The following is a 26,266-nucleotide window of genomic DNA, read 5'->3' on the forward strand; positions in this document are numbered from 1 at the left end:
GTCATCACATTCTTGCTGTGATGCGCTCCTCCCACTTGTTTACCTGCTTGACAAGCTGCACAAGGTCTATCTTTTTCGAATTGTACGTTAGTCAATCCTATCACGTGTTCTCCCTTTAGAAGCTTGTGAAGGTTCTTCATCCCCACATGTGCTAAGCGGCGATGCCACAGCCAGCCCATGCTAGTCTTAGCTATTAAGCATGCATCTAGACCGACCTCTTCTTTTGCAAAATCAACTAAATAAAGTTTGCCGTCTAATACACCCTTAAAAGCCAGTGAACCATCACTTCTTCTAAAGACAGACACATCTACATTTGTAAATAGACAGTTATACCCCATGTTGCATAATTGACTAACAGATAGCAAATTATAACCAAGAGACTTTACTAAAAACACATTAGAGATAGAGTGCTCATTAGAAATTGCAATTTTACCTAACCCTTTTACCTTGCCTTGATTCCCATCACCGAATACAATTGAATCTTGGGAATCCTTACTCTTGACGTAGGAGGTGAACATCTTCTTCTTCCCCGTCATATGGTTTGTGCATCCGCTGTCAATAATCCAACTTGAACCCCCGGATGCATAAACCTGCAAGGCAAATTTAGGCTTGGGACTTAGGTACCCAACTCATGTTGGGTCCTACAAGGTTAGTGCAAATTTCCTTAGGGACCCAAATGCAAGTTTTGTCTCCCTTGCATTTTGCCCCTAATTTCCTAGCAACAATTTTCTTATCCTTTCTACAAATAGCAAAGGAAGCATTTAAAGCACAATAAATTGTAGAAGGTTCATTTACTACTTTCCTAGGAGCATGAGTAGTATTCTTTCTAGGCATAGCATTTTTCCTAGACATATTTCCATTTTGCATAAAGGAAGAACTGGAGGCAAACATGGCATGAGAGTTAAAATCATCATATGCATTATAACTCCTATAAGCATTTCTAGTTTGTCTCCTATCATGATATATAAAAGCATGATTCCTTTTAGTACTACTTGCCATAGGGGCCTTCCCTTTCTCCTTGGCGGAGATGGGAGCCTTATGGCTTGTTAAGTTCTTGGCTTCCCTCTTGAAGCCAAGCCCATCCTTAATTGAGGGGTGTCTACCAATCGTGTAGGCATCCCTAGCAAATTTTAGTTTCTCAAAATCACTTTTGCTAGTCTTAAGTTGGGCATTAAGACTAGCTAATTCATCATTCAATTTTGAAATGGAAACTAAGTGTTCACTACAGGCATTAATATCAACATCCTTGCACCTAGTGCAAATTTCAACATGTTCAACACAAGAGTTGGATTTATGTGCTTCTACTAGTTTAGCATTTAAGTCATCATTAATGCTCTTTAACTTAGAAATTGAATCATGGCATGTTGACACTTCACAAGCAAGCATTTCATTCCTCTTAATTTCTAATGCAAGGGATTTTTGAGCCTCTATAAACTTATCATGTTCTTCATACAACAAATCCTCTTGCTTTTCTAGAAGTATATTCTTTTCATTCAAGGCATCAATTAATTCATTAATTTTGTCTATCTTAGATCTATCTAAGCCCTTGAACAAACATGAATAATCTACTTCATCCTCATCACTAGATTCGTCCTCACTTGAAGAAGCATAGGTAGAGTTGCGAGTACATACCTTCTTCTCCCTTGCCATAAGGCATGTGTGACGCTCGTTGGGAAGAGGGTTGATTTGTTGAAGGCGGTGGCGGCGAGTCCTTCATTGTCGGAGTCGGAAGAGGAGCAATCCGAGTCCCACTCCTTGCCTAGATGCGCCTCGCCCTTTGCCTTCTTGTAATTCTTCTTCTTTTCCCTCTTATTTCCCTGTTCCTGGTCACTATCATCATCGGGGCAGTTAGCGATAAAATGACCAATCTTACCGCACTTGAAGCATGAGCGCTTCCCCTTTGTCTTGGTCTTGCTTGGCTGCCCCTTGTGACCCTTTAGAACCGTCTTGAAGCGTTTAATGATGAGAGCCATCTCCTCATCATTAAGTCCGGCCGCCTCAATTTGTGCCACCTTGCTAGGTAGCGCCTCCTTGCTTCTTGTTGCTTTGAGAGCAAAAGGTTGCGGCTCGTTGATCGGTCCATTCAAGGCGTCGTCCACGTACCTTGCTTCCTTGATCATCATTCGCCCGCTGACGAATTTTCCTAAGACTTCTTCGGGCGACATTTTGGTGTACCTGGGATTCTCACGAATATTATTCACCAAATGAGGATCAAGAACGGTAAAGGACCTTAGCATTAGTCGGACGACGTCGTGGTCCGTCCATCGCGTGCTTCCGTAGCTCCTTATTTTGTTGATAAGGGTCTTGAGCCGGTTGTATGTTTGAGTTGGCTCCTCGCCCCTTATCATCGCGAACCGTCCAAGCTCGCCCTCCACCAACTCCATTTTGGTGAGCAAGGTAGCGTCATTTCCCTCATGAGAGATCTTGAGGGTATCCCAGATTTGCTTGGCGTTATCTAAGCCACTTACTTTGTTATATTCATCCCTGCACAATGAAGCTAGAAGAACAGTAGTAGCTTGTGCATTCTTATGGATTTGCTCATTAATGAATATAGGACTATCCGAACTATTAAAGTGCATTCCACTATCTACAATCTCCCATATACTAGGATGGAGAGAGAATAGGTGACTACGCATTTTGTGGCTCCAAAATCCGTAGTCCTCCCCATCAAAGTGTGGGGGCTTGCCGAGTGGAATGGAAAGCAAATGTGAATTTGAACTTTGCGGAATACGAGAGTAGTCAAAAGAAAAGTTAGAATTAACTGGTTTCCTTTGCTCGTAGTCGTTGTGGTCGTCGTCCTTTTGGGAAGAGGAAGATTCGTCGCTGTCGTAGTAGACAATCTCCTTGATGCGCCTTGTCTTCTTCTTCTTCCCATCTTTTCGTCTATGGCCCGAGCCCGAGTCGTTGGACTTGTCGTCCTTTGGCTCGTTGACGAAGGACTCCTTCTCCTTGTCGTTGATCACGATTCCCTTCCCCTTAGGATCCATCTCTTCGGGCGGTTAGTCCCTTTCTTGAAGAGAACGGCTCCGATACCAATTGAGAGCACCTAGAGGGGGGGGGTGAATAGGTGATCCTGTAAAACTTCAAAACTTAAGCCACAAAAACTTGTTAAGTGTTAGCACAAGTATGGACAAGTGGCTAGGGAGGAGTCGAAACACAATAACCACAAGAAATCAATCACAGAGATGACACGGTGGTTATCCCGTGGTTCGGCCAAGTACAAAACTTGCCTACTCCACGTTGTGGCGTCCCAACGGACGAGAGTTGCACTCAACTCCTCTCAAGTGATCCAATGATCAACTTGAATACCACGGTGTTCTTGCTTTTCTTTCTTCAATCCCGTTTGCGAGGAATCTCCACAACTTGGAGCCTCTCGCCCTTACAAAAGATGTTCACAGAGAATCACGGAGCAAGGGAGGGATTAGCAACTCACACACAACACAAAGATCACAGCGAATACGCACACACAAGACCCAGACTTGAGCTCAAGAGACTAGCACACTAGAACGGAGCTCAAATCACTAGAATGTCGAACAAGTGCGCAAGATTGATGTGTGAGTGATCAAGGGTGCTCAAGGAATGCTTGGTTATCTCCTCCATGCGCCTAGGGGTCCCTTTTATAGCCCCAAAGCAGCTAGGAGCCGTTGAGAACAAATCTGGAAGGCCATCCTTGCCTTCTGTCGTCGGGCGCACCGGACAGTCCGGTGCACACCGGACACTGTCCGGTGCCCGATTTCTTTCCATAACAGTCACAGCCGACCGTTGCCAACCGTTGCAGATCTGGCGCACCGGACAGTCCGGTGCACACCGGACAGTCCGGTGCCTTCTTCCGACCGTTGGCCAGACCACGTGTCGCGCGCAGATTCCGCGGCCGACCGTTGGCTCGGCCGACCGTTGGCTCACCGGACAGTCCGGTGCACACCGGACAGTCCGGTGAATTATAGCCGTACGCCGTCGGCAAATTCCCGAGAGCGGCGTCTTCAGGTCGAGGCAGCCTGGCGCACCGGACACTGTCCGGTGCACCACCGGACAGTCCGGTGCCCCAGACCGAAACAGCCTGTTGGCTGTACACAGCCAACATTCTCCTTTTCTTCTTCTCTCTGTTTCTAACACTTAGACAAATATATTAGTACACAAAACCAATGTACTAAGGCTTAGAAACATACCTTTACTTGTGATTTGCACCTTGTTCATCCATGGGCATATATTCACATTAAAGCACTTGAGTTGGCACTCAATCACCAAAATACTTAGAAATGGCCCAGGGGCACATTTCCCTTTCAGTAACACCTGGGGTGTTACAGCCCACCCCCTTAAAGGAATCTCGTCCCAAAATTTGGGTAGGGATCCTTTAGAGGGTACCGAGAAGGTGTGTTGGTGTGTTGCAGTTTCCTTTAACCAAGTTGCTCTAATTAACTGCTCTTCGAATGTCATTCTCTTTGCAAATTCAGAAGGAAGTCCTTTTTGATTTATTTCCACACCTTACTCTACTCTTAACAACTAAGTTTTTCTTATATTTAGATTCAAAGGGCAGGTGGGTGGTGTTTTGGGTTACGTATCGACTCCTTTAGGCAGAAAGTCGGGGAAGCGAGAACGTAGAAAATCCTCAGTCTCCCATGTAGCCTCTTCTACTGAATGGTGGCTCCACTGAACCTTATACATCTTGATTGACCTTGCCCGAGTTGATCTCTCCTTTTGGTCCAATACCTTGACGGGGTGCTCTTGATAAGGCAAGTCTGGTTCTATCTCCAATTCTGGTTCCGGTAGCACTTCTGTGGCTAAGCGGACACACTTCCGTACCTGAGATACATGGAATACATCATGGATTGCTGACATATGAGGTGGCAACTTCAATTGATATGCTACAGGTCCACAAGTCTCTTTGATCTCATAGGGCCACATGTAGCGAGGAGCTAACTTGCCCTTGATTCCAAATCTCTAACCACCTTTGGTGGGTGACACCTTAAGGTATACATGATCTCCCACTTCAAATTGTAGAGGCTTCCTCCTCTTATCATGATAACTCTTTTGTCTGGCCTGAGCAGCTTCTAGGTTCTTCTTAATCACTCTGACTTTCTCCTCGGCTTCAAGTACCAGGTCAGGTCCAAATATTTCCCTCTCTCCAGCTTGTGACCAATTTAGCGGTGTTCTACACCTTCTCCCATACAAGGCCTCGAACGGTGCCATCTTTAGGCTGGACTGGTAGCTGTTGTTATAAGAGAATTCTGCCAAGGAAAGGCACTTGTCCCAATTCTTCCCATAGTGTAGCACACAGGCTCGCAACATGTCCTCAAGAATTTGGTTCACTCTCTCCGTATGTCCATCTGTCTGAGGATGGTATGCTGAGCTTCTAATCACAGTGGTTCCAAGTGACTTTTGGAGCTGCTCCCAAAAACGTGCCACAAATAGTGCTCCACTATCAGATACAATAGTTCTCGGAATTCCATGCAAATGCACTATTTGGTCAATATAGATCTCTGCATATTTTCCTGTCTTGTGGGTGGTATGTACTGGCAAGAAATGAGTTGTCTTGGTTAATCTATCCACAATAACCCAAATAGAATCATGATGTCGGGAAGTGCTGGGCAATCCCACAATAAAATCCATGCAAATATCCTCCCATTTCCAAGATGGTATGGGAAGGGGCTGTAAGGTACCCGCTACCTTCAAATGACTGGCCTTGACTCTTTGGCAAGTGTCACATTCAGATATATACATAGCAATTTTCCTCTTCATCCTGGTCCACCAATACAAAGATCTGAGATCATGATACATCTTGTTACTACCGGGGTGCATGGAGAATTTGGAAAGGTGAGCTTCGTCCAATATTTTCTTTCTGAGTTCGAGATTCTTAGGAACAACCAATCGGTCTTCAAACCATAGAACTCCCTTGTTGTCCTGATGAAAGCATTTGTACTTATCCACCTTTTGTTCGAGCATACCCTTGATGACTTGAACACCCTTGTCACCAATCTGCACCATGACTATTTGCTCATGCAAAGTGGGCTCCACTAAGATATAACTCAAGGTACCTGAGGAAACAACTTCCAGGTTCAGCTTGCATAACTCGTCACACAGAGTGGCGATTTTAGAATCCATAGTTATACAGTTACACTAGGCCTTTCGACTTAAGGCATCTGCCACAACATTGGCTTTGCCCGGTTGGTAATGCACTTCCAAATCATAATCTTTGATTAATTCCAACCATCTTCTCTGCCTCATATTAAGATCCGCCTGAGTGAAAATATACTTGAGACTCTTGTGATCAGTATAGATATTACAATGAGCTCCCATCAAGTAATGTCTCCATATCTTCAGAGCATGAACTACGACTGCTAACTCTAGATCATGTGTGGGGTAGTTCTGCTCATGAGGCCTAAGTGCTCAGGATGCATAAGCAATGACTCTGTTGTCTTGCATCAAGACACATCCCAATCCAGTGCCAGAAGCATCGCAATAAACCTCAAAGGGTTTGGTGTTGTCAGGCTGAGCTAGCACGGGTGCTGTCGTCAGATGCTGCCTCAAAGCATGAAAGGCATCCTCACATTTCTGACTCCATTCATACTTTACTCCTTTCTTCAACAATTCAGTCATTGGCTTGGCAATCCTGGAGAAATCCAGAATGAATCGCCGATAATATCCTGCCAATCCCAGAAAACTCTGAATCTACCGCACGGTGGTAGGAGGCTTCCAATCCATCACTTCTTGCACTTTCTCAGGATCAACTGATACCCCATCCTGAGAAATGGTGTGACCCAAAAATTTTATTTCCTTCAGCCAGAAAACACATTTGGACAACTTGGCATATAAACGATGATCGCACAGTCTCTGAAGTACTGTATGCAAGTGCTTGACATGATCGTCTTCATTCTTTGAGTATACCAAGATATCGTCAATGAAGACCACTACAAACTTATCCAGCTCTGGCATAAATACTGAGTTCATCAAATACATGAAATAGGTCGGGGCATTGGTCAGCCCAAAAGACATCACCAAGTACTCATAAAGCCCATATCTGGTAGAGAAAGCCGTCTTCGGAATATCATTGGCCCTGATTTTTATCTGATGATAGCCAGAGCGAATGTCTATCTTGGAAAATACCTTGGCTCCCACCAACTGATCAAACAATACATCAATACGGGGCAACGGATACTTATTTTTGATTGTCACTGCATTGAGAGGGCGGTAGTCAACACACAACCTCAGACTCTCATCCTTCTTCTTCACGAACAAGGGTGGACATCCCCATGGTGAAGTACTTGGGTGAATGAATCCCTTGTCCAACAATTCTTGTAACTGCTTTTTCAATTCCGCCAATTCTACTGGAGGCATCCTATAAGGTCTCTTGGATATAGGGGCAGTTCCGGGTTGCAACTCAATTGCAAACTCTATGTCTCTGTCGGATGGCATCCCTAGCAATTCATCCGGAAAAACATCTGGGTATTCACAGACCACTGGAATCCTTTCGACGGGTGACTCTACCATGGTGAAGGCACAAGAACGGGTACAACCCTGGTTAGGCAAATACAACGTAATTTCACCACAAGTAGGTGAATGTATCTCAATGGCCCTTGCTGTAATATCAATCACTGCCTGATGCCTTGATAACCAGTCAGTTCCTAATATGATATCCACACTATCCAATCCCAAAATAAGGAGGGTGGTTTTAATTACAAGACTACCAAATTTTATAGGCACATGCCTATTGATTTGATAGGTGGCAACCCTGCCTCCGGGTTTTGAAATGGTAATGCCCCCATTGGTGTGATGGAAAGGTAACTGGCATTTGGCACTAAATTTTGCACTGATAAAACTGTGTGATGCACTAGAATCAAAAAGAATGATTGCAGGATAATTCAAAACGGAAAAGATACCAGTCATGATGGGTGCTCCCTCTGGAATGTCAGCCATAGTGGTGAAGTTCAGCCTGCCTTGCCTCACTTGCACCTTCTGCCTCTTGCCTTGGTTCTGATTGGAATTTGTCCCTGCCTCTGCTGGTTCCTGGGCAATTCTTGGCATAGTGTCCAGTGTTACCACAGGTGAAACATCTGTTATCATTGGCCTAACGGTACTGCTGTTGTGGCTGGTTGTTGTTCCTCTCAACTGGGGGCTGAGAGCGGTTGGGTGCCTGCTGCTGCTGCTGAGGCTAGATCACCCATCGCCCTTGCTACTGTTGAGGCCCCCGGTTCTGAGTGTCAGACACAATCCTAAAGCGCTGAGGCGGAGCTGAAGGTCCTGCCACAGGGGTCTTCCTCTTCTTCTCTACCTGGCGAGCTGTGACGCAATCTTCTTGAGAAATGGCCAGGTTTACTAACTCATTGTATCTATTGGCCCTGACTATGTTAAGACGGTCGTGGAGCTTAGTACTGAGACCTCTCCTGAACTTGTCCCTCTTCTTCTCATCTGTGTCAGCATGATAGCCTGCATACTGACACAGGTCATTGAAGGCCTGGGCGTACTGCATCACTGTATGATTCCCCTGAGTAAGTGCCAGAAACTCATTAAGCTTGTGGTCCATGATGCCCGCTGGTATGTAATGTCCTTTGAATGCTGCCTTGAATTCTCCCCATTCCACCATGTGGTCAACTGGCTACATAGCGAGGAAGTGATCCCACCATGTCCGCGCGGGTCCACGAAGCTGTTGGGTGGCAAAACGAACTTTGGCCACATCTAAACAAACTCCATTAAGCAGTGGGAATTTGGATTCCACCACTCTGAGCCATACATCAGCATCAAGGGGATCCTCTGCCAGAGTGAACGATGGCGGCTGAGTGCTGAGGAACTCCTGATAAGTGGCCGCTGCTAGGGGACGCTGATGGTGATCACCACCACCATAGTGCTGAGGTGGTGGCTGACGCTGAGCCAACTGTCACAGAATCTCATTCTACTGAGCCATCAGTTCTTGCATGGTAGGAGGCGGTGGCGGTGGTGGAGGAATGTGCTCATTCTGTCCACGACGCGCTCTTCCTGCCATCTGAAAATTTAGGATACTCTTAATATCATACTTTTGACATAAGGGTTCGTACATGGTAAAAGATTTGAAGGGACAAGGTTTGTAGAACGCCAAACATTTCCTTGCATTTTTCATAAAGATACCACATGACATAAAACTTTCTTCATAACTTAAAGTTGACATCATCCATCATTCATAAATCCAAAAGAGTTTTCTAACGGTTACAGAAGTGCTCAAAAGACTCAACTCTCCCTAGCTTAGTACCCCAAAGGTGCAAAAGCTATGCTAGTTCTGAGGAGTTCTACTGCCGCACACTTCTAACCCTATCTCTGAAACCTAATGAGCAAACGAGGCAACACTGGACTCGGGGGAAGGTGGTCTCCCTGAGCCAGCGGTGTCCAAGCTGGATGCAGGCTCCGGTTCCTCTCCTCCCTCGATATCAACATCCTCGTCGGCCCCTTTGGCCTCCATGTCTTGGATTTCCTGATGATGCATGTCCAGGTGCTGGTTGGCTTCCTCAAGTTGCTGTTGAGTGTTTAGGAGCTGATCCTCAAGAACCTCGATGGTGTTCTCCCTGACTCCTACTTGCTCCTCAAGCTCTTAGATCTGGGTGGCCATCTGCTCCACCTGGAGGTCCTTCTTCACCAGCTCAGTGGATAGGTCTACCACAAGGTCCTCCCGGTTATCCAGGGTGATCTTGGTAGCCTCCACCAGGCCCATCAGTTGGGACATTGCCTCTCCTCGCACAACTTGAGGACGGTACAGGGCATTCATGCATCGCACCATCAGGTGAGCAGTCTGCCCTGGGTAAAGAGCCCACACATCCTTGGCATGCTCCACTCGATCCTTCCACATTGGGTCGTCCTCCTTTTCAGTGGGGAACAAGCCAATGGGATGAGTGGACAGCTCCAAGGGGTGAAAGCCACAAAAGGTCGTCAACCCGTGGAGAGCAATAGCCTCAATAGTGTCTTCAGCCCGGTATCCGAAAGACTTGGAGTCCAACGAACGCCAGCCTGGCTGCAAGGGATGAGGCTCCAAGGTCATCCTCACCCTACAGCGGGGTACCCGGTGCTCCTCGAACAACTGCATCACGTACTGGGGAGGCGTCGTATAACTGGCCCCCTGCAGTACCTCCCACAAAATGCAGGGAAAACCCTCTCGTGCAAGTCCGTCCATGTGGGAATGTGCGTTCCCCCCTTCCGAGGATTCGTGAGAATTCATCTGTGTAAGGGTAAGCGTAAGCGAAAAAGAATTACAAAATAAAGGGAATCAGTGCTTGGCTTTTCTAAAGTTACGTTGAGGTCTTGGAGTGTACTTAATCTTTTATTATCATGCCTCACAGCTTTTAAAGTTCTTGACCACTTACCAAGTAGTTTAGATAAAATGATGCATGCATGCTCGTCCTAAACAACCTCACATCAACCTTATTGGTAATAGGGAAATCCCCATCCCTTATAGTAGCCTGTAGGGCTCACTCAAATAGCCACCTAGCTACCCCTCTAGTATCCTAAGGCTTCACGCTCTATTTCCATCCCTATCGCCTTACCGATCTATCCAACATTGGTTTCTAACAAGTTTTACTTTTCGAAAAGGATGGTAATTATGGTTTATTGATTCCTCTGTGGTGGCACAAGCTCTGATACCAGCTGTGGCGGAACTGCCCGAATTATTCCAACTTAAGTGCCTAAGTCCCACCTTAAAGGCTAGACCACACTTAAATAGGAATAAGACATCAGTCCCTCGGATCTAGTCCAACGAGGCCACTAACAGGATCAAGTACCACGTACTCGCTCGAAGGTGAGGCACATAGCAAATACAATAAAGCATAAAACCATACATTAAGGAGTATTTAATTTATTACAACATCATTGGAGTTTATCAAAAGTAGTGATCATTGTTCGGAATGCAGCGGAATATAACTAACGATAAATAAACGGAGGGATGGGGAATCCTGGCCCATCACTCCTCATGCTCCTCCTCTGCTGAGGTAGGATCCCACTCGACTGTCCAACCTGGTGGCAAGATGGACGGCCAAGTCACTCCAGCAACCATGTCCTCCAGAGAACCTATAAAAAATTATGCCACAAGCAAGGCTGAGTATACTAATACTCAGCTAGACTTACCTGGTGTGAGGAGTCTACTCCTCTACCTCTAGACATGCAGCTGTTTGGCTGAGGGGTTTGGTTTGCCAAAAAGCACTAGCTGAGTCTAAAATCAAGTTTAGCTTTTCAAGTTTTAGTGTGACTCTCTTAAGACCAAAAGTGTATCTATCTAATCATACATGGTATCAAACATTTTATCAATCAACATCTTTTGCCAATCAACTCATTTCCACTTATTACTCAATGCAGTACAATGGATCAAGCAGTCTCATTAGCTACGAGAAGCAGACGATTTGAATCGAGTTTTTATCCTTGCAAGGTAAACCTAAACACACGACATGGCGAGGCACTCCGTCCCCACACACATCAACCGTCCCCATCGATTCCCTTGCAACAGATCAGGGCTCACCGCCTTGGCGTACAATGCCTCCCTGACCCCGACTGTCGTCATGCAGTGACCGCACTTGTACCCACCATAATCGGAATGGGAGACCACGTCTCAGGTCGCGTGAGGGGTAAAGTCTGCGGGCAGGTTCACTCAGGTACTAGGCTTACCGATTTACCATATTTCTCGGCATGTGCTTAGTACATTCAAACGCTTGACACATGTATCCACACGTTAATCCTTATTCCAATTTCATCTCGTAGACCACGCATTCCCATGGATCTGTGTCCACAGACCATCATCATTCTGATATAAAAATGGATACAATCAATTCCTGACCTCGCGCGAGTGCTAGAAAAATCACTCGACTTCTAACGTGATACCTAATTAGCAAAGCAGCTACTCGACCTAGCATACTAGTATCCATCTCAAAAGGAATCCTGAGTTCATGCAACTAGGGTTTTAGGCAACTCCTACACTTAAGTGCACAGTACAAGCCTACAAACATTAAGTGCAGTAAAATAGCATATAGAATAGGTTATGCATAAAACCAGGGCTTGCCTTCCAAAGCTGGGGCAGGCAGATCCTCGATGGCAGGCTCTGGTGCTGGCTCCTAGACTACCTCCTGAGCAACTCCTTGCTCTGGAACGAGGATGTACTCCCCGTCAGCGAGATTACAGTCTATCGAATGCAATGAATAAGATATATGCATATTAATGACATGGTAATTTGTAAAGGCTATGCATAGTAAAACAATACTAAATTTAGTGGTACTCTAGGGTTTTCTTTGGGTATACTTAAGGGTTTTATACCTTCATTTTTGGGATTTTGAATGAACTTACACTCATTAATTATAATTTTATGTTTCATGAGATTCTTGGAAGGTTTTGGTTGTACATTATCTAATTCTCCCCAAAATTCCCCTTTTTCTTCCTATTGTGCTTCTTATTAAGTATTTTTGAACTATCATGGCAAGTTAACATTTTCCAAAAATGTTATAAAAATTACAGTGGGTAAACATTGACCTCTGTGGGTTATCCTAAAAATTTAAGGTTGAAATTAATTCAGATACTCTTTGTGCTAAATTAACAAACGTAAGGGAAAAGGGCACTTTACACTATAGCTCTAACTTTTGTGAGGTTTCTGGGTCAATATTTATTTTTGCCAAGATTCCTAGAGAATAATAGGTCTTTGTGTTAAACATCACAGAAAAAGGCCTACTGGATATTTAGTTGTGATTTTCTAAAGTTTAATGCTAAAAAGGTACTTATAACTAACTTGTTATTTAAAAAATGTCAAACAACAGAACTTATATTTTTTCTAGATTCCTGATAACATATTATTTGCTATCCTACGGTTTGGGGTGGTTTCTCCTCAGGATTATTTTTCTAAGATTTTCTAAGTTTTCATTATTTTCATAAAATAAAAGGTAGTGCATTTCTTTTGTACTAACAGAGGGTCTAACAAAATTTTCCAGTAAACTATGTTAAATAAGTGAGCTAGCAAAAATGCGGTTGCCCCTGGTTCTTATTTTAAACTCCCTTTTCTATTTTCTTTAATTTTGAGCCAAAAAGCGTATAAATGGTAAACCCTTCCTTAATTTGGTGTACTGAGGGGTGTACTATTTTTAAACAGATAAGGGAGTGGTTAAGTACCTCTCTGATTTCTCTTAACCCTAGTCTAACAGTGTAGCTATTTTTCCCTCTTTTATTTAGCTTTTAGCCGGTTTACTATTTAACTCAAAACTTTAAAATCTTCTGCAATACTTAGGGTGTTTTGTATTTTTCCTAAGCAGTTCATTTTATTCAAAACCTAGCAAAATTGGTTTGACTAAATTTTGTTGAATAAAACTAAAGTTATGAATTTTACAAGCTCTGTTTACATTTAAATGAATAATGTTTAAAAGGTTTTATGAAAAACCAGTTTACACCGAGGACCCTGTGCTTTTTCTAAACCAATTCTTTAACTTATGCCCCTGCGCAACTATTCACATGTGTCTCTGACCATTCAAAAACCCCCCTGACTTCCTCTCCTTTCTCCCTGAGGTCCCTCCCCCCTTTTAAACAGTAACCGCGGAAGTAAACAGGGCGGCGCGGCTTACGGGCGGCGAGGGAAGTCCGGCAAAGGGTGGGGTTAGCTCCGAGAAGTCCTTGCGGTCACGTCGAGGTACGGCTCATCGACGGTGATGGCCGGAATCGGTCGGGCCACATGCGCAGGCGGGCGGGCTCGTCGGCGGCGTGTGTTCTGGCCTGCTCACAGCGGTAGGGTTCAATCCAAGGGCACATGGAGCTTCACGAGGGGCTAAGGAATCTACCCATGCAAGGAATCGAAGAAAGACTCACCGTGAAGCTCGGTCTACGTACGCCGGCGGTCGGATGAAGTCTGGCGACGTCGATCTGGTGTCTCCGACGAGGTAGAGCTCGATTCCTAGCTCTGGAAGCTTCACCGAGGCATGTAGAGGCTATCCTGAGGGTCGGACGGGGCGGGGAATGGCTAGGGTGGCCGGTCTATGGTGGTCGGGTCTCGGGCGGTCGCTGGCACGCCATGCGTAGAGCAATCGTCGGTGAACTTGTGCTCCGGCGAGGTTGAGAGCGAGCGGGGGCGTACGGTCGAGACCTCGGTCAGCTTTATAGGTGCGGGCGTGGGCGTGGGCACGGGTTTGGCTTGGCTTGGCGCGGTGCGCGCGGGGTCGAGCGCCGACGCGTGCTCTGGCGTTGCCAGGGCTCGTTGAACACGTGGCTGTGTTATTCTGCCCAAGTTCTTGCACCTGCTGAGCACCCAAACGTGTGAATCTTGCCATATGGCTTGTGTAAGATTTCTTCCCTGCACCTAGAGCTACCTAGTTCATGTGAGTTCCAAGGGGAGATCGGGTCTGGCTTAGACGATATGGTGGCGCCAAGTCTTGTATGTCTGCACTGTTCAACCCGAGACAAAACATGTGTCAACTCGTGTCAAACGGTCTTGGCTTGGGTTCAAACTCTTCCAGGGTGTTCCTTAGGTAATTTAGCTCCTTTTTGTTATTTAGACCAAGTGGTTTTGGCGCCATCAATTAGGTGAACACCTCTGATCTCTAGATTAGGGTTGATTTTGGACTTAGAGAAAAATGTGGGTTACTCTATAGTGTCCTCCATTTGGGGGCTGATTTGGGGTCTTTATGGGGTATTTTTGCAATGTTTCCCTTACTGTATTTTTTAGATATATTAGTGTACTTAAACTTTGGTTAAGGGTTAAAGCCAAGAATTTGTCATTTGATTAGCTTTCCCACTAATCTCCTGCTTGGAGATCTAATGCTTTAAGGGGGGGGTCTAAGGTTTGAACCTCTTTTGTCCAAGGTGATAATTGCATAAAATGTTTGGGTAAATGCTTTTGTCATGAACATTCCTTAGTTAACCCATGGTTTCCAAAGTTTTGGTGCTCCTTCTCCTCCACTTAAACACATGTGGTAACAAGTCATAAGTGCATGTATGGAGCCGGGGCCTTGGGTAACACCTGGGGTGTTACACTTTTAGAATGCCAAGAGGACTTACTCGTTAAGGAAAATAAAAAAATTGTTAAGTTGAAAGATGTTTATGCTCTTGAAGTAGAAAATATGAAAACTTGTCTAAAGAGCTTAATATTTGCAATGATTCAATTTCTTGTCTTAGAACTGAAAATGCTAGTTTAATTGCTAGGATCGAAGAATTGAATGCTTGCAATATTTCTACATCTACTGTTGAGCATGTCACTATTTGCACTAGATGTAGAGATATTAATGTTGATGCTATGAATGATCACCTTGTTATGATTAAAGAACAAAATGATCACATAGCTAAATTAAATGCTAAAATTGCCGAGCATGAATTAGAGAATGAAAATTTTAAATTTGCTCGTAGCATGCTATATAATGGGAGACACCATGGCATTAAGGATGGCATTGGCTTCCAACAAGGGAGCCAAAGCAACATCAAGCTTAATGCCCCCAAGAACAGGCTTTCTAACTTTGTAAAGGGCAAGGCTCCTATGGTTCAGGATAGAGAGGGTTACATTTTAGATCCTGAGAACTATTCTGAGCACAAAATTAGAAAAAACTCATGCTAGGAGATCTCATATTGTTTCCCATCATGCTTATATATATAGTAATGAGGCTTCTAGCTTTAGGCATTCAACTCATATTAAAATGCCTAAAAGGAAGATTGTTGATGCATCCAATGAGCATAGCATTTCATTCAAAACTTTTGATGCATCTTCTGTGCTTACTAAAAAATCAGGCAAGGTAGGTGCCAAATATGTTGGGGCAAACACAAGAGCCCAATGACTTGTGTTTGAGTACCCAAGGTGCTTGTTTCTAATGTGAAAGGACCCAAGACTGTTTGGGTACCTAAGAACAAGGCCTAAATTTGTTTTGTAGGTTTATGCATCCAGCAGGACAAGTTGGATAATCGATAGCGGGTGCACAAGCCACATGATAGGGGAGAAAAGAATGTTCTCCTCATATGAGAAAAAATGATAATCCCCAAAGAGCGATTACATTCGGGGATGGAAATCAAGGTTTGGTCAAAGGTTTGGGTAAAATTGCTATATCTCCGTACCATTCCATTTCAAATGTTTTTCTTGTAGATTCTTTAGATTACAACTTGCTTTCTGTTTCTCAATTATGCAAAACGGGTTACAACTGTTTTTTTACTGATGTCGGTGTTACTGTCTTTAAAAGAAGTGATGATTCAGTAGCCTTTAAGGGAGTGTTAAATGGTCAACTATATTTAGTTGATTTTAATGATAACAATGATGAACAAGACACTTGCTTAATTGCTAAGACTAATATGGGCTAGCTCTGGCATCGTCGACTTGCTCATGTTAGGATGAAGAATCATCACAAGCTTCTAAAGGGAGAGCACATTTTAGAACTAACAAATGTTCATTTTGAGAAAGATAGGATTTGTAGCACATGTCAAGCAGGGAAGCAAGTTAGAGCTCATCATCCACACAAGAACATCATGACGACCGAGAGGCCGCTTGAGCTACTCCGCCTGGATCTATTCGACCCAATAGCTTACATAAGCATCGGCCGGAGTAAGTATTGTCTTGCATTGTAGATGATTATTCTCGCTTCACTTGGGTATTCTTTTTGTAAGAAAAATCTCAAACCCAAGACACCTTAAAGAGATTCTTAAGACGGGCTCAAAATGAGTTCGGATTGAGAATCAAAAAGATTAGAAGCGACAATGGAACGGAGTTCAAGAATTCACAAATTGAAGGATTTCTTGAGGAAGAGGGCATCAAGCATGAGTTTTCTTCTCCATACACACCCCAACAAAATGGCATTGTGGAAAGGAAGAATAGAACTCTTTTGGATAAGGCAAGAACCATGCTTGATGAGTACAAGACACCGGATTGGTTTTGGTCGGAGGCGATTAACACTGCTTGCTACTCCATCAACCGACTCTACCTTCACCGAATCCTCAAGAAAACATCATATGAACTCCTCATCGGTAAAAGCCTAATGTTTCTTATTTTAGAGTTTTTGGGAGCAAATGCTTTATTCTCATTAAAAGAGGTAGAAATTCTAAATTTGCTCCCAAAGCAGTAGAAGGCTTTTACTTGGTTATGGCTCAAACACAAGGGCATATAGAGTCTTCAACAAGTCCACTGGATTAGTTGAAGTTTCTTGTGACATTGTGTTTGATGAGACTAATGGCTCCCAAGTGGAGCAAGTTGATCTTGATGAACTAGATGATGAAGAGGCTCCATGCGTCACGCTAAGGAACATGTCCATTAGGGATGTGTGTCCAAAAGAATCCGAGGAGCCTCCACAAGCACAAGATCAACCATCATCTTCCATGCAAGCATCTCCACCAACTCAAGATGAGGAAATGGCTCAAGAGGACGAGGATCAAGATCAAGACGATGAGCCACCTCAAGAGGAGGACATTGATCAAGGGGGAGATGAAGATGATCAAGACAATGAAGATGATCAAGAAATTCAAGATCAAAGACCAGCACACCCAAGAGTCCACCAAGCAATTCAAAGAGATCACCCCGTCAACTCCATTCTTGGTGACATTCACAAGGGGGTAACCACCAAATCTCGAGTTGCTCATTTTTGTGAACATTACTCTTTTGTGTCTTCTGTTGAGCCATACAGGATAGACGATGCACTAATAGATCCGGACTGGGTGGTGGCAATGCAAGAGGAGCTCAACAACTTCACGAGGAATGAGGTATGGCATTTAGCTCCACGTCCTAACCAAAATGTTGTAGGTACCAAATGGGTATTCCGCAACAAACAAGATGAGCATGGTGTGGTGACTAGGAACAAAGCCCAACTTGTTGCCAAAGGATATTCACAAGTCGAATGATTGGATTTCAATAAAACCTATGCACTCGTAGCTAGGCTTGAGTTAATTCGTATATTACTTGCCTATGCTACTTACCATGGCTTTAAGTTGTATCAAATGGACGTAAAGAGTGCCTTTCTCAATGGCCCTATCAAGGAAGAGGTATATGTTGAGCAACCTCCCGGCTTTGAATATAGTGAGTATCCTACACATGATTATAAGCTCTCAAAGGCGCTTTATGGGCTCAAACAAGCCCCAAGAGCATGGTATGAATGCCTAACAGACTTTCTTATCACTAATGGCTTCAAAGTTGGTAAAGCTGATCCTACTCTCTTTACTAAAACAATTGCTAAAAACTTTTTTATTTGCCAAATTTATGTTGATGATATTATATTTGGGTCTACTAACAAGTCGTCTTGTGAAGAGTTTAATAGGATTATTATACAGAAACTCGAGATGTCTATGATGGGGGAGTTGAAGTATTTCCTTGGATTCCAAATCAAGCAACTCTAAGAAGGCACCTTCATCTACCAAACTAAGTACATTCAAGATATACTCAAGAAGTTTGGAATGAATAATGTCAAACCCATCAAGACACCCATGAGAACAAATGGGCATCTCGACCTCGACACAGGAGGTAAATCTGTAGATCAAAAGGTATACCGGTGGATGATAGGATCTTTACTCTATTTATGCGCTTCACGACCAGATATTATGCTTTCTGTATGCATGTGTGCAAGGTTCCAGGCAAATACTAAGGAAGTTCACCATAGGGCCGTGAAAATAATCATGAGATATTTAGTTTACACTCCTATGTTTGGGCTTTGGTACCCCAAGGGATCTACCTTTGATCTAATTGGGTATTCCGATGCCGATTATGCCGGATGTAAAATTGATAGGAAGAGCACATCAAGGACTTGTCAGTTTCTAGGAAGATCCCTCGTGTCTTGGGCTTCAAAGAAACAAAACTCAGTAGCTTTATCCACCGCCGAAGTCGAGTACATTGTTGCAGGACACTATTGTGCACAATAACTCTGGATGAGGCAAACCCTCAGGGACTATGGTTACAAGTTGAGCAAAATCCCTCTCCTATTTGATAATGAGAGTGCAATACGCATGGTGGATAATCCCGTTGAGCACAGCCACATTAAGCACATAGACATCCGGTGTCACTTTTTGAGAGATCACCAACAAAAGGGGGATATCGAAATTGCTTATGTTAGCACCCACAACCTATTAGCCGATATCTTTACCAAGCCCTTAGATGAAAAGACTTTTAGCAAGCTTAGGAATGAGCTAAACATCTTAGATTCTCGGAACTTTGATTGAAACATTGCACACATTGCTCATTTATATACCTTTGATCATGTCTCTTTCATTTGGTACAAATGCATATTTCTTATTCTAGCACTAATGTGCTTCCAAGTGTGTTTTTAACCTTAGTCTTAGAAAGAAAGGGAAATGAAGTATTCGGCAAAGGCAAGGCTTCCACTATGACTTTGTCGGTATCATTTATCCTTTGCCCTACTCATGAACTTTAATTCGTATTCTACAAAGGGGAGAGAATGATAGGCCTCTAAGATTTCTTCATTTTTGGCGCTTAATGCCAAAGGGGGAGAAATTAATAGGCCCAAAGCAAAAGGACCGCACCACCACCCATTTTCAAAAAAAACTATTTCACAAAGGTGTGGCGGAACTGCCCGAATTATTCCAACTTAAGTGCCTAAGTCTCGCCTCAAAGGCTAGACCACACTTAAATGGGAATAACTCGTCAATCCCTCGGATCTAGTCCGACGAGGCCACTGACAGGATCAAGTACCACAATCTCACTCGATGGTGAGTCACAGAGCAAATACAATAAAGCATAAAACCATACATTAAGGAGTATTAAACTTATTACATCATCATCGGAGTTTTAGCAAAAGTAGTCATCATTGTTCGAAGTGCAGCGGAATAAAACTAACGATAATTAAACAGAGAGATGGGGAAGCCTGTCCCATCACTCCTCATGCTCCTCCTCAGCCGAGGTGGGGTCCCACTCGACAGTCCAACCCGGTGGCAAGATGGACGGCCAAGTCACTCCAGCAACCATGTCCTCCAAAGAACCTGTAAAAATTATGCCACAAGCAAGGCTGAGTATACTAATACTCAGCTAGACTTACTCGGTATGAGGAGTCTACTCCTCTACCTCTAGACATGCAGCTGTTTGGCTGTAGGGTTTGGTTGCCAAAAGCACTAGCTGAGTTTATAAATCAAGTTTTAGCTTTGTCAAGTTTAAGTGTGACTCTCTTAAGGCTAAAAGTGTACTATCTACTCATACATGGTATCAAACATATTTAGCAATCAACATCTTGTGTCAACTCATCACATTTTCACTTGTTACTCAATGTAGTAGCATGGATCAAGCAGTCTCATTAGCTGCGAGAAGCAGACGATCCGAATCGAGTTTTATCCTTGCAAGGTAAACCTAAACACACGACGTGGCGAGGCACTCCGTCCCCACACACATCAACCGTCCCCATCGATTCCCCGTCAGCAGAGAGGGGCTCACCGCCTTGGCGTACAATGCCTCACTGACCCCGACTGCCGTCGTGCAGTGACCGCACTTGTACCCACCATAACCAGAATGGGAGACCACGTCTCAGGTCGCGTGAGGAGGGCAATCTACTGCCAGGTTCAATCAGGTACTAGGCTTACCGATTTACCATATTTCTCGGCATATGTTTAGTACGTTCAAACGCTTGACTCACGGTACCACACCATAATCCTTATTCAAATTTTCATCCTGTAGACAACCAATCCCCATGGATTGTTGCCCACAAACCAACCTCGTTATGATATGAAAGTGAGTACAACAAATTCTTGACCTCGCACGAGTGCTAGAAAAATCACTCGACTTCTACCGAGATCCCTAATTAGTAAAGCAGCTACTCGACCTAGCATACTAGTATCCATCTCAAAAGGATTCCTGAGATCATGCAACTAGGGTTTCAAACAACTCCTACACTTAAGTGCACAATACAAGCCTACAATCATTAAATGTAGTAAAATAGCATATAAAATGGTTATGCATAAACCAGGGTTTGCCTTCCAAAGCTGGGGCAGGCAGATCCTCTGGTGCAGGCTCTGGGGCTGGATCCGGGGCTACTTCCTGAGCAGCTCCTTGCTCTGGCACGAGGACGTACTCTCCGTCAGCGAGGTTGCAGTCTATCGAATGCAATGAATATGTATGTCATGATTATGCAGGATTTAACAACATTATGCTAAAGGAAGAAAAACTAAGTTAGTTAGTAACTTAGGGTTTTCTGGGTCGTACGTGGCTTTTAGTGGTTTATGCTTATCACACTAGGTTTAGGTTTTGTTAAGGATAAGCATAGTTGATTTGTATTTCCCTTATATATTTCAGTGGGCAATTTACAAAGGGTTTTAGGGTGACACTAATTTCCACCATTCATTTTCCCCTTCATTATTTTCTATTTATGAATTCTAGTGTGTGTTTAAACTACAACAGTGGTTTAACTTTTTCCAAAAATTCTGTAAAAATTACACTGGGTTACTATTTGTCACTTTAGTCTGTTCTATGAATTTGAGGTCCAGAATAAAAAGAGTATGCCTTAGACAAAAATAACAAAAGTTGGGCAAAAGGGGTCACTTTGCACTACAACTCTTAACTAGGGGTGGGTTCTGTCCTAAGGGTCATTTTTGTTGGTATCTAACAGTAATCACATGCTTCTGTGCCAAAAATCACAGAAAGTTAATTGGTGGTTATTTACTTGTGATTTTCTAAATTTTAAGGTCAAAAAGGCACTTTCTACTATCTTGTTATTTGAAAGATGTGAAACAGTAGATTTCATATTTTCCTATGTTCTTAATAACAAAACATTAATTATCCCAAGGTTTGAGGTGTTTTCACCTTGGGGTTATTTTTCTAGGGTTTTTCTAAGTTTCCCTTGTTTTCTTAAAATAAAAGGTATCCCAATTATTTTGTATTAAACCAGAGTATAATAGATTTTTCTAGTGAACTATACTGAATAAGTAGACTAACAAAAATATGGGGGCTCCCTGGTTCTTTATTTAAATTACCTTTCCTATTTTCTTTAAGTTTAAGCACAAGGTGAAATAAATGGCAAACTCTACCTTAATGGGGTGTGCAGAGGGGTTTATCATTTTAAACAGGTTAGTAGGTAATCAAGTACTTCTCTAAATTTTCTTAACCTCAGTTAAATAGTGTAACTATTTTTCCTTATTTCTTTTAGCTTTTGGCCAGTTAATCATTTAATTCAAAACTCTAAAGTTTTCTGTAACACTGAGGGGTTTTATATTTTTCTTAAGTAGTTTACATTATTTAAGATCTGGCAAAATTGGTTTGACTCGATTTGGGTGAACAAAACAGAAGATATGAATTATTCAAGTTTTGTTTGAATTTAAATCAGATTAAATAAAAGGTTTCCTGGAAAAACCACTTTGCACCGAAGACCTCGGGTTCTTTCCAAACTAATCCTCTCAGTTATACCCCTGCGCTACTATTCCCCTGAGTCACTGACAATGCACAAAACCCCCTAGCCTTTTCTTCTTCTCCCCCGCGGTCCCTCCCTAGGTTTAAACAGTACCCGCGGAAAAGAAAAGGGCGGCGCGGCTTACCGGCAGCGAGAGAGGTCCGGCGAGGGGCGGGGTTGGCTCCAGGAGGTCCTGGCGGTCACAACGGTGTACGGCTCGACGACGTAGGTGGCCGGAATCGTCCGGTCCACGCGCGCAGGCGGGTGATCTCGTCGGCGGCGGGTGTTCCGGCTAAACCACGGCGATCTAGTTCAATCAAATGGCACGATGAGCTTCACGGGGTGACGTAGAGGCTATGTGCACAAGGAATCGAAGAAAGGAGCATAGGATTACCCGGTCTACGCTCACCGGCGGTCGGGCGAAGTCGGCGACCGTGGACTGGCTTCTCCAGCGAAGCAAAGTCTGATTCCTTGCTCGGGGAGCTTCACCGAGGCGTGCACAGTCTCTTCCAAGGGTCGGGCGTGGCTGGGAAGGGCTCGGTTGGCCGGTCTACGGTGGCAGGGGCTCGGGTGGCCGCGGACACGCTGTGCACGGGGCAAACGTCGGTGGTTTCGGGCTCCGGTGAGGTCGAGCGTGTGCGGAGGAGTACGGTCGAAGTCCCTTGGGGCTTTATAGGCGCGGGCAACGGCACCGGCTTGGCTTTGGCGCGACGCGGGGCACGCGGGGGCACGCGTCGGGCGTGCTCTGGCGAGCTCAGAGCGCGTCAAACACGTGGCTCTTTGCTTCTGCCCCTGTTCTTCCTTCTGCTGAGCGGCCAAAACGTACGAATCTTGCCCTAGGACCTGTGAGAGATCTCTTCCCTGCACCTAGAGCTACCTAGTTCATGTGAGTTCCAAGGGTAGATGTGGTCGGGTTAGAGAGATACGGGGGTGGGAAGTCGGTTATGTCAGAGATGTCCAAACCGAGACAAAACTTGTGCTAAGTCGTGTCAAACGGCTTAGAGTTGGGTTCAAACCTTTCCATGGTATTCTAGAGGCATTTTGGCGCCACTTTGTCAATTGGGTCAAATGGTTTTGAAGTTTGAATGAGGGTGAACATGTTTGATCTTTGGCCAAAGGTTGGTTTTGGACTTAGACAAATTCTGATTTTTCTTTCATGCTCAACCCTTTGGTGAACCTTTTGGGGTTTTTCTGAAATCTTTTTGGGGTTACTTTCTTACTATTATTTGTAGGTTATCAAGTGTACTACAACTTTTATAATTGGCCCAAGTCATGATCATGTGGTTTTCATGACCCTTTGGTCATACTTACTCAAAGGTTCCCCTTGCCCAAAGGGGTTTGCATTAGGGTCTGGGCAATTCTCCCCTTTATACTTGCATAACAAGCCAAGGCATGACATCTAAGATGGGTTACACTTACTTAGGATTTTGATTTCCAAGTTTGGTGTACTTTTCTCAAACTAAACCACATGTGATAGTAGGTTTAATGGTGTGGCCTTGGGTGAACACCCAAAGTAACACCTGGGGTGTTACAAAAGGGGGAGAAATTATTCAAATTACAAAAACCCTCTACAACTAAGGGAGAACTTCTACAGGGGGAGTATTTATTTAGCCAAAGGGAAAAAGCATTTGAAACAGGGGGAGAATTTTCAAAATCTTGAAAATACCTTTTGAAATCCTATTCTTATACCATTGGCTATTTGCAAAAGAATTTGAAAATACTTTTCCGAAAAATTTGCAAAAACAACCTAAGTGGTGCAAATGTGGTCCAAAATGTCAAACTTGAAGAAAGCAACCATGTATACTTAGAAATTCTTTCAATTAGTTCAATTCAAGTAACTTATGCACACTTGTCAAATTGCAAACTAGTTACATTTCTACACTTTATATTTTCTTTGGTTTGTGTTGGAATCAATCACCAAAAAGGGGGAGATTGAAAGGGAAATGGCCTCAACATTTCCTATAATCTATTTTGGTGTTTGACGTCCATCACAAACCATATGGACTAACTAGTTTGCCTAGTTGGTATTTTTCTCAGGTGCATAAAGTTCAACATAAACATACAAATAAAAAGAGTTGAAGGAATTCTATAAAGTTTGGAGCATAGAAGAATTGGCACAGCCAGTGGCGCATTGGACACTGTCAGGTGTGCACCAGACACTGTCCGGTGCCCTTGGCTATAGCCCTCGCGTACTGGCCACTCTCAGGTCTTCTCAGAGCCACTCCACTAAAATTCACCGGACTGTTTGGTGTGCCACCAGACTGTCCGGTGAGCCAACGGAGCAACGGTCAACTTCACCAACGGTCGACTGCGCTGACGGAGGAACAGTGAACAGTGCAGAAGTCAGAAGTCAGAAGTCAGAACTGCAAAGTCAGAACGCACCAGACTGTCCGGTGTGCCACCGGACTGTCCGATGCCGCATCAGGACAAAGGACTTCAATGGTCAACAGCTCCAAACCCCAATGGTTGGCTGACGTGGCACGCACCGGACAGTGAACAGTGCCATGTCCGGTGCACCACTGGACTGTCCGGTGTGCCCGTCGACAGCAAAGTCAGCCAACGGCTAGGAAGTGGTTGGAGGCTATAAATACCCCCCCAACCACCTCCATTCAAGCCATCCAAGCCTTCCAACCTTCACATTCAATACTAGAGCAAAGGCATACACTCCAAAGACACAATCAAAGTAATCAATCATCTCCAAGCTCCAAAATCAACTCAAGTGCTTAGTGACTTGAGAGAGGTTCATTTGTGTTTCTTTTGTTGCTCTTGTTGCTTGGATTGCCTTCTTCTTTTCACCTCTAATATTTCTAAGTGCTTTGTAAAGCTAGCAAGATACACCAAATTGTGTGGTGATCCTTGCGGGTCTTAGTGACCTATGTGATTAAGAAGAAGCACTCGACCGGTCTAAGTGACCGATTGAGAGAGGGAAATGATTGAAATAGACCTGACCTGTGTGGCCTCCTCAACAAGAACTACGTTCCTTGGAACCGAACCTCGGGAAACAAATCACTGTGTTCACTTGTGTTTATCTTCACTCGATTTGTTTCTCCCCTCTCCTCTCTTTAAAGTTCCCTTGCTCATATTGTTTTGAGTTGGCTCCCAAAGTTATCCGCATTGATTTTGCAACTCATAGCAAGAGGAACAATCTTCCACCCTCCGAACTTATTTCTAACCCTAACCCCAATTGTGGTGCATGTTCAAAGTTTATAATCTTCAGGTTTCGCCTGTTCACCCCCCTTCTAGGTGACTTTCACAAGGAGCCTACAACTCCGATACAGATGGAAGCCACCCTTTGCATACGGCACAAATGCCTTCTTCATGATATATTGTACCTAGTGCATGAAACATACTAGGGTACTGGTAGGGAGACTTGTCTGTCTGCATATGTAAGTTCACATTCAACACAACATCAAAAGATATGGAATAGATGTCCAAAGTGTCCTCTAGATTAGCTACCAAGATTAGCAATCTCATGGTGCTTGAAAGCATTCAAAACTATATCGTACCTGAACAGTGATCATATCCCTAACCATATCCATCGGGTAAGTAGCAGACATCACTATGATACCAGCACAGGCTGCAACTCCAAGGCGCAAGAGTGGAGTAACCTAAGAATCCTGTGGAACATACAAATGTTGTCAAATTCAGAAACTTCTATCAACTTCATGCATGTGATAATGCATTTAAAAATGAACATGTTGGTCCTTGTTCTCAGATGTTATGCGTTAAGAACAAAGCAACACAATTGTCACTGATTAAGGACCTTCGTCCTTTGGCCCATTATCTCCTCTCGGATATAATGGTCTTCAAACGAAGGTCATGAAGGACATACCTTCATCATCTCAGTGAATAAATGCCAAAATGAAGGTATATGAAATACAAAAAAATGCAAATAATAATGACATACCAACAAATTATTTACATTCTCATTTCATAAACATGGATGAATATCCACAATATTTATATTATATTAATACCTTCGGCTTGTCAGAGGGTGAAGATACGAGAGTGATGTC

General features: G+C 43.8%; 1 pseudogene; it reads right to left on the bottom strand.

Moving 5' to 3' along the window:
• The window catches only part of LOC103637032 (mitochondrial adenine nucleotide transporter ADNT1-like), a 77,712-nt pseudogene that overhangs the window by 37,643 nt on the left and 13,803 nt on the right, over positions 1-26,266 (bottom strand).

The sequence above is a fragment of the Zea mays genome, chromosome 8 (genome assembly GCF_902167145.1).
Source record: "Zea mays cultivar B73 chromosome 8, Zm-B73-REFERENCE-NAM-5.0, whole genome shotgun sequence".
Classification (NCBI taxonomy): Eukaryota; Viridiplantae; Streptophyta; class Magnoliopsida; order Poales; family Poaceae; genus Zea; species Zea mays.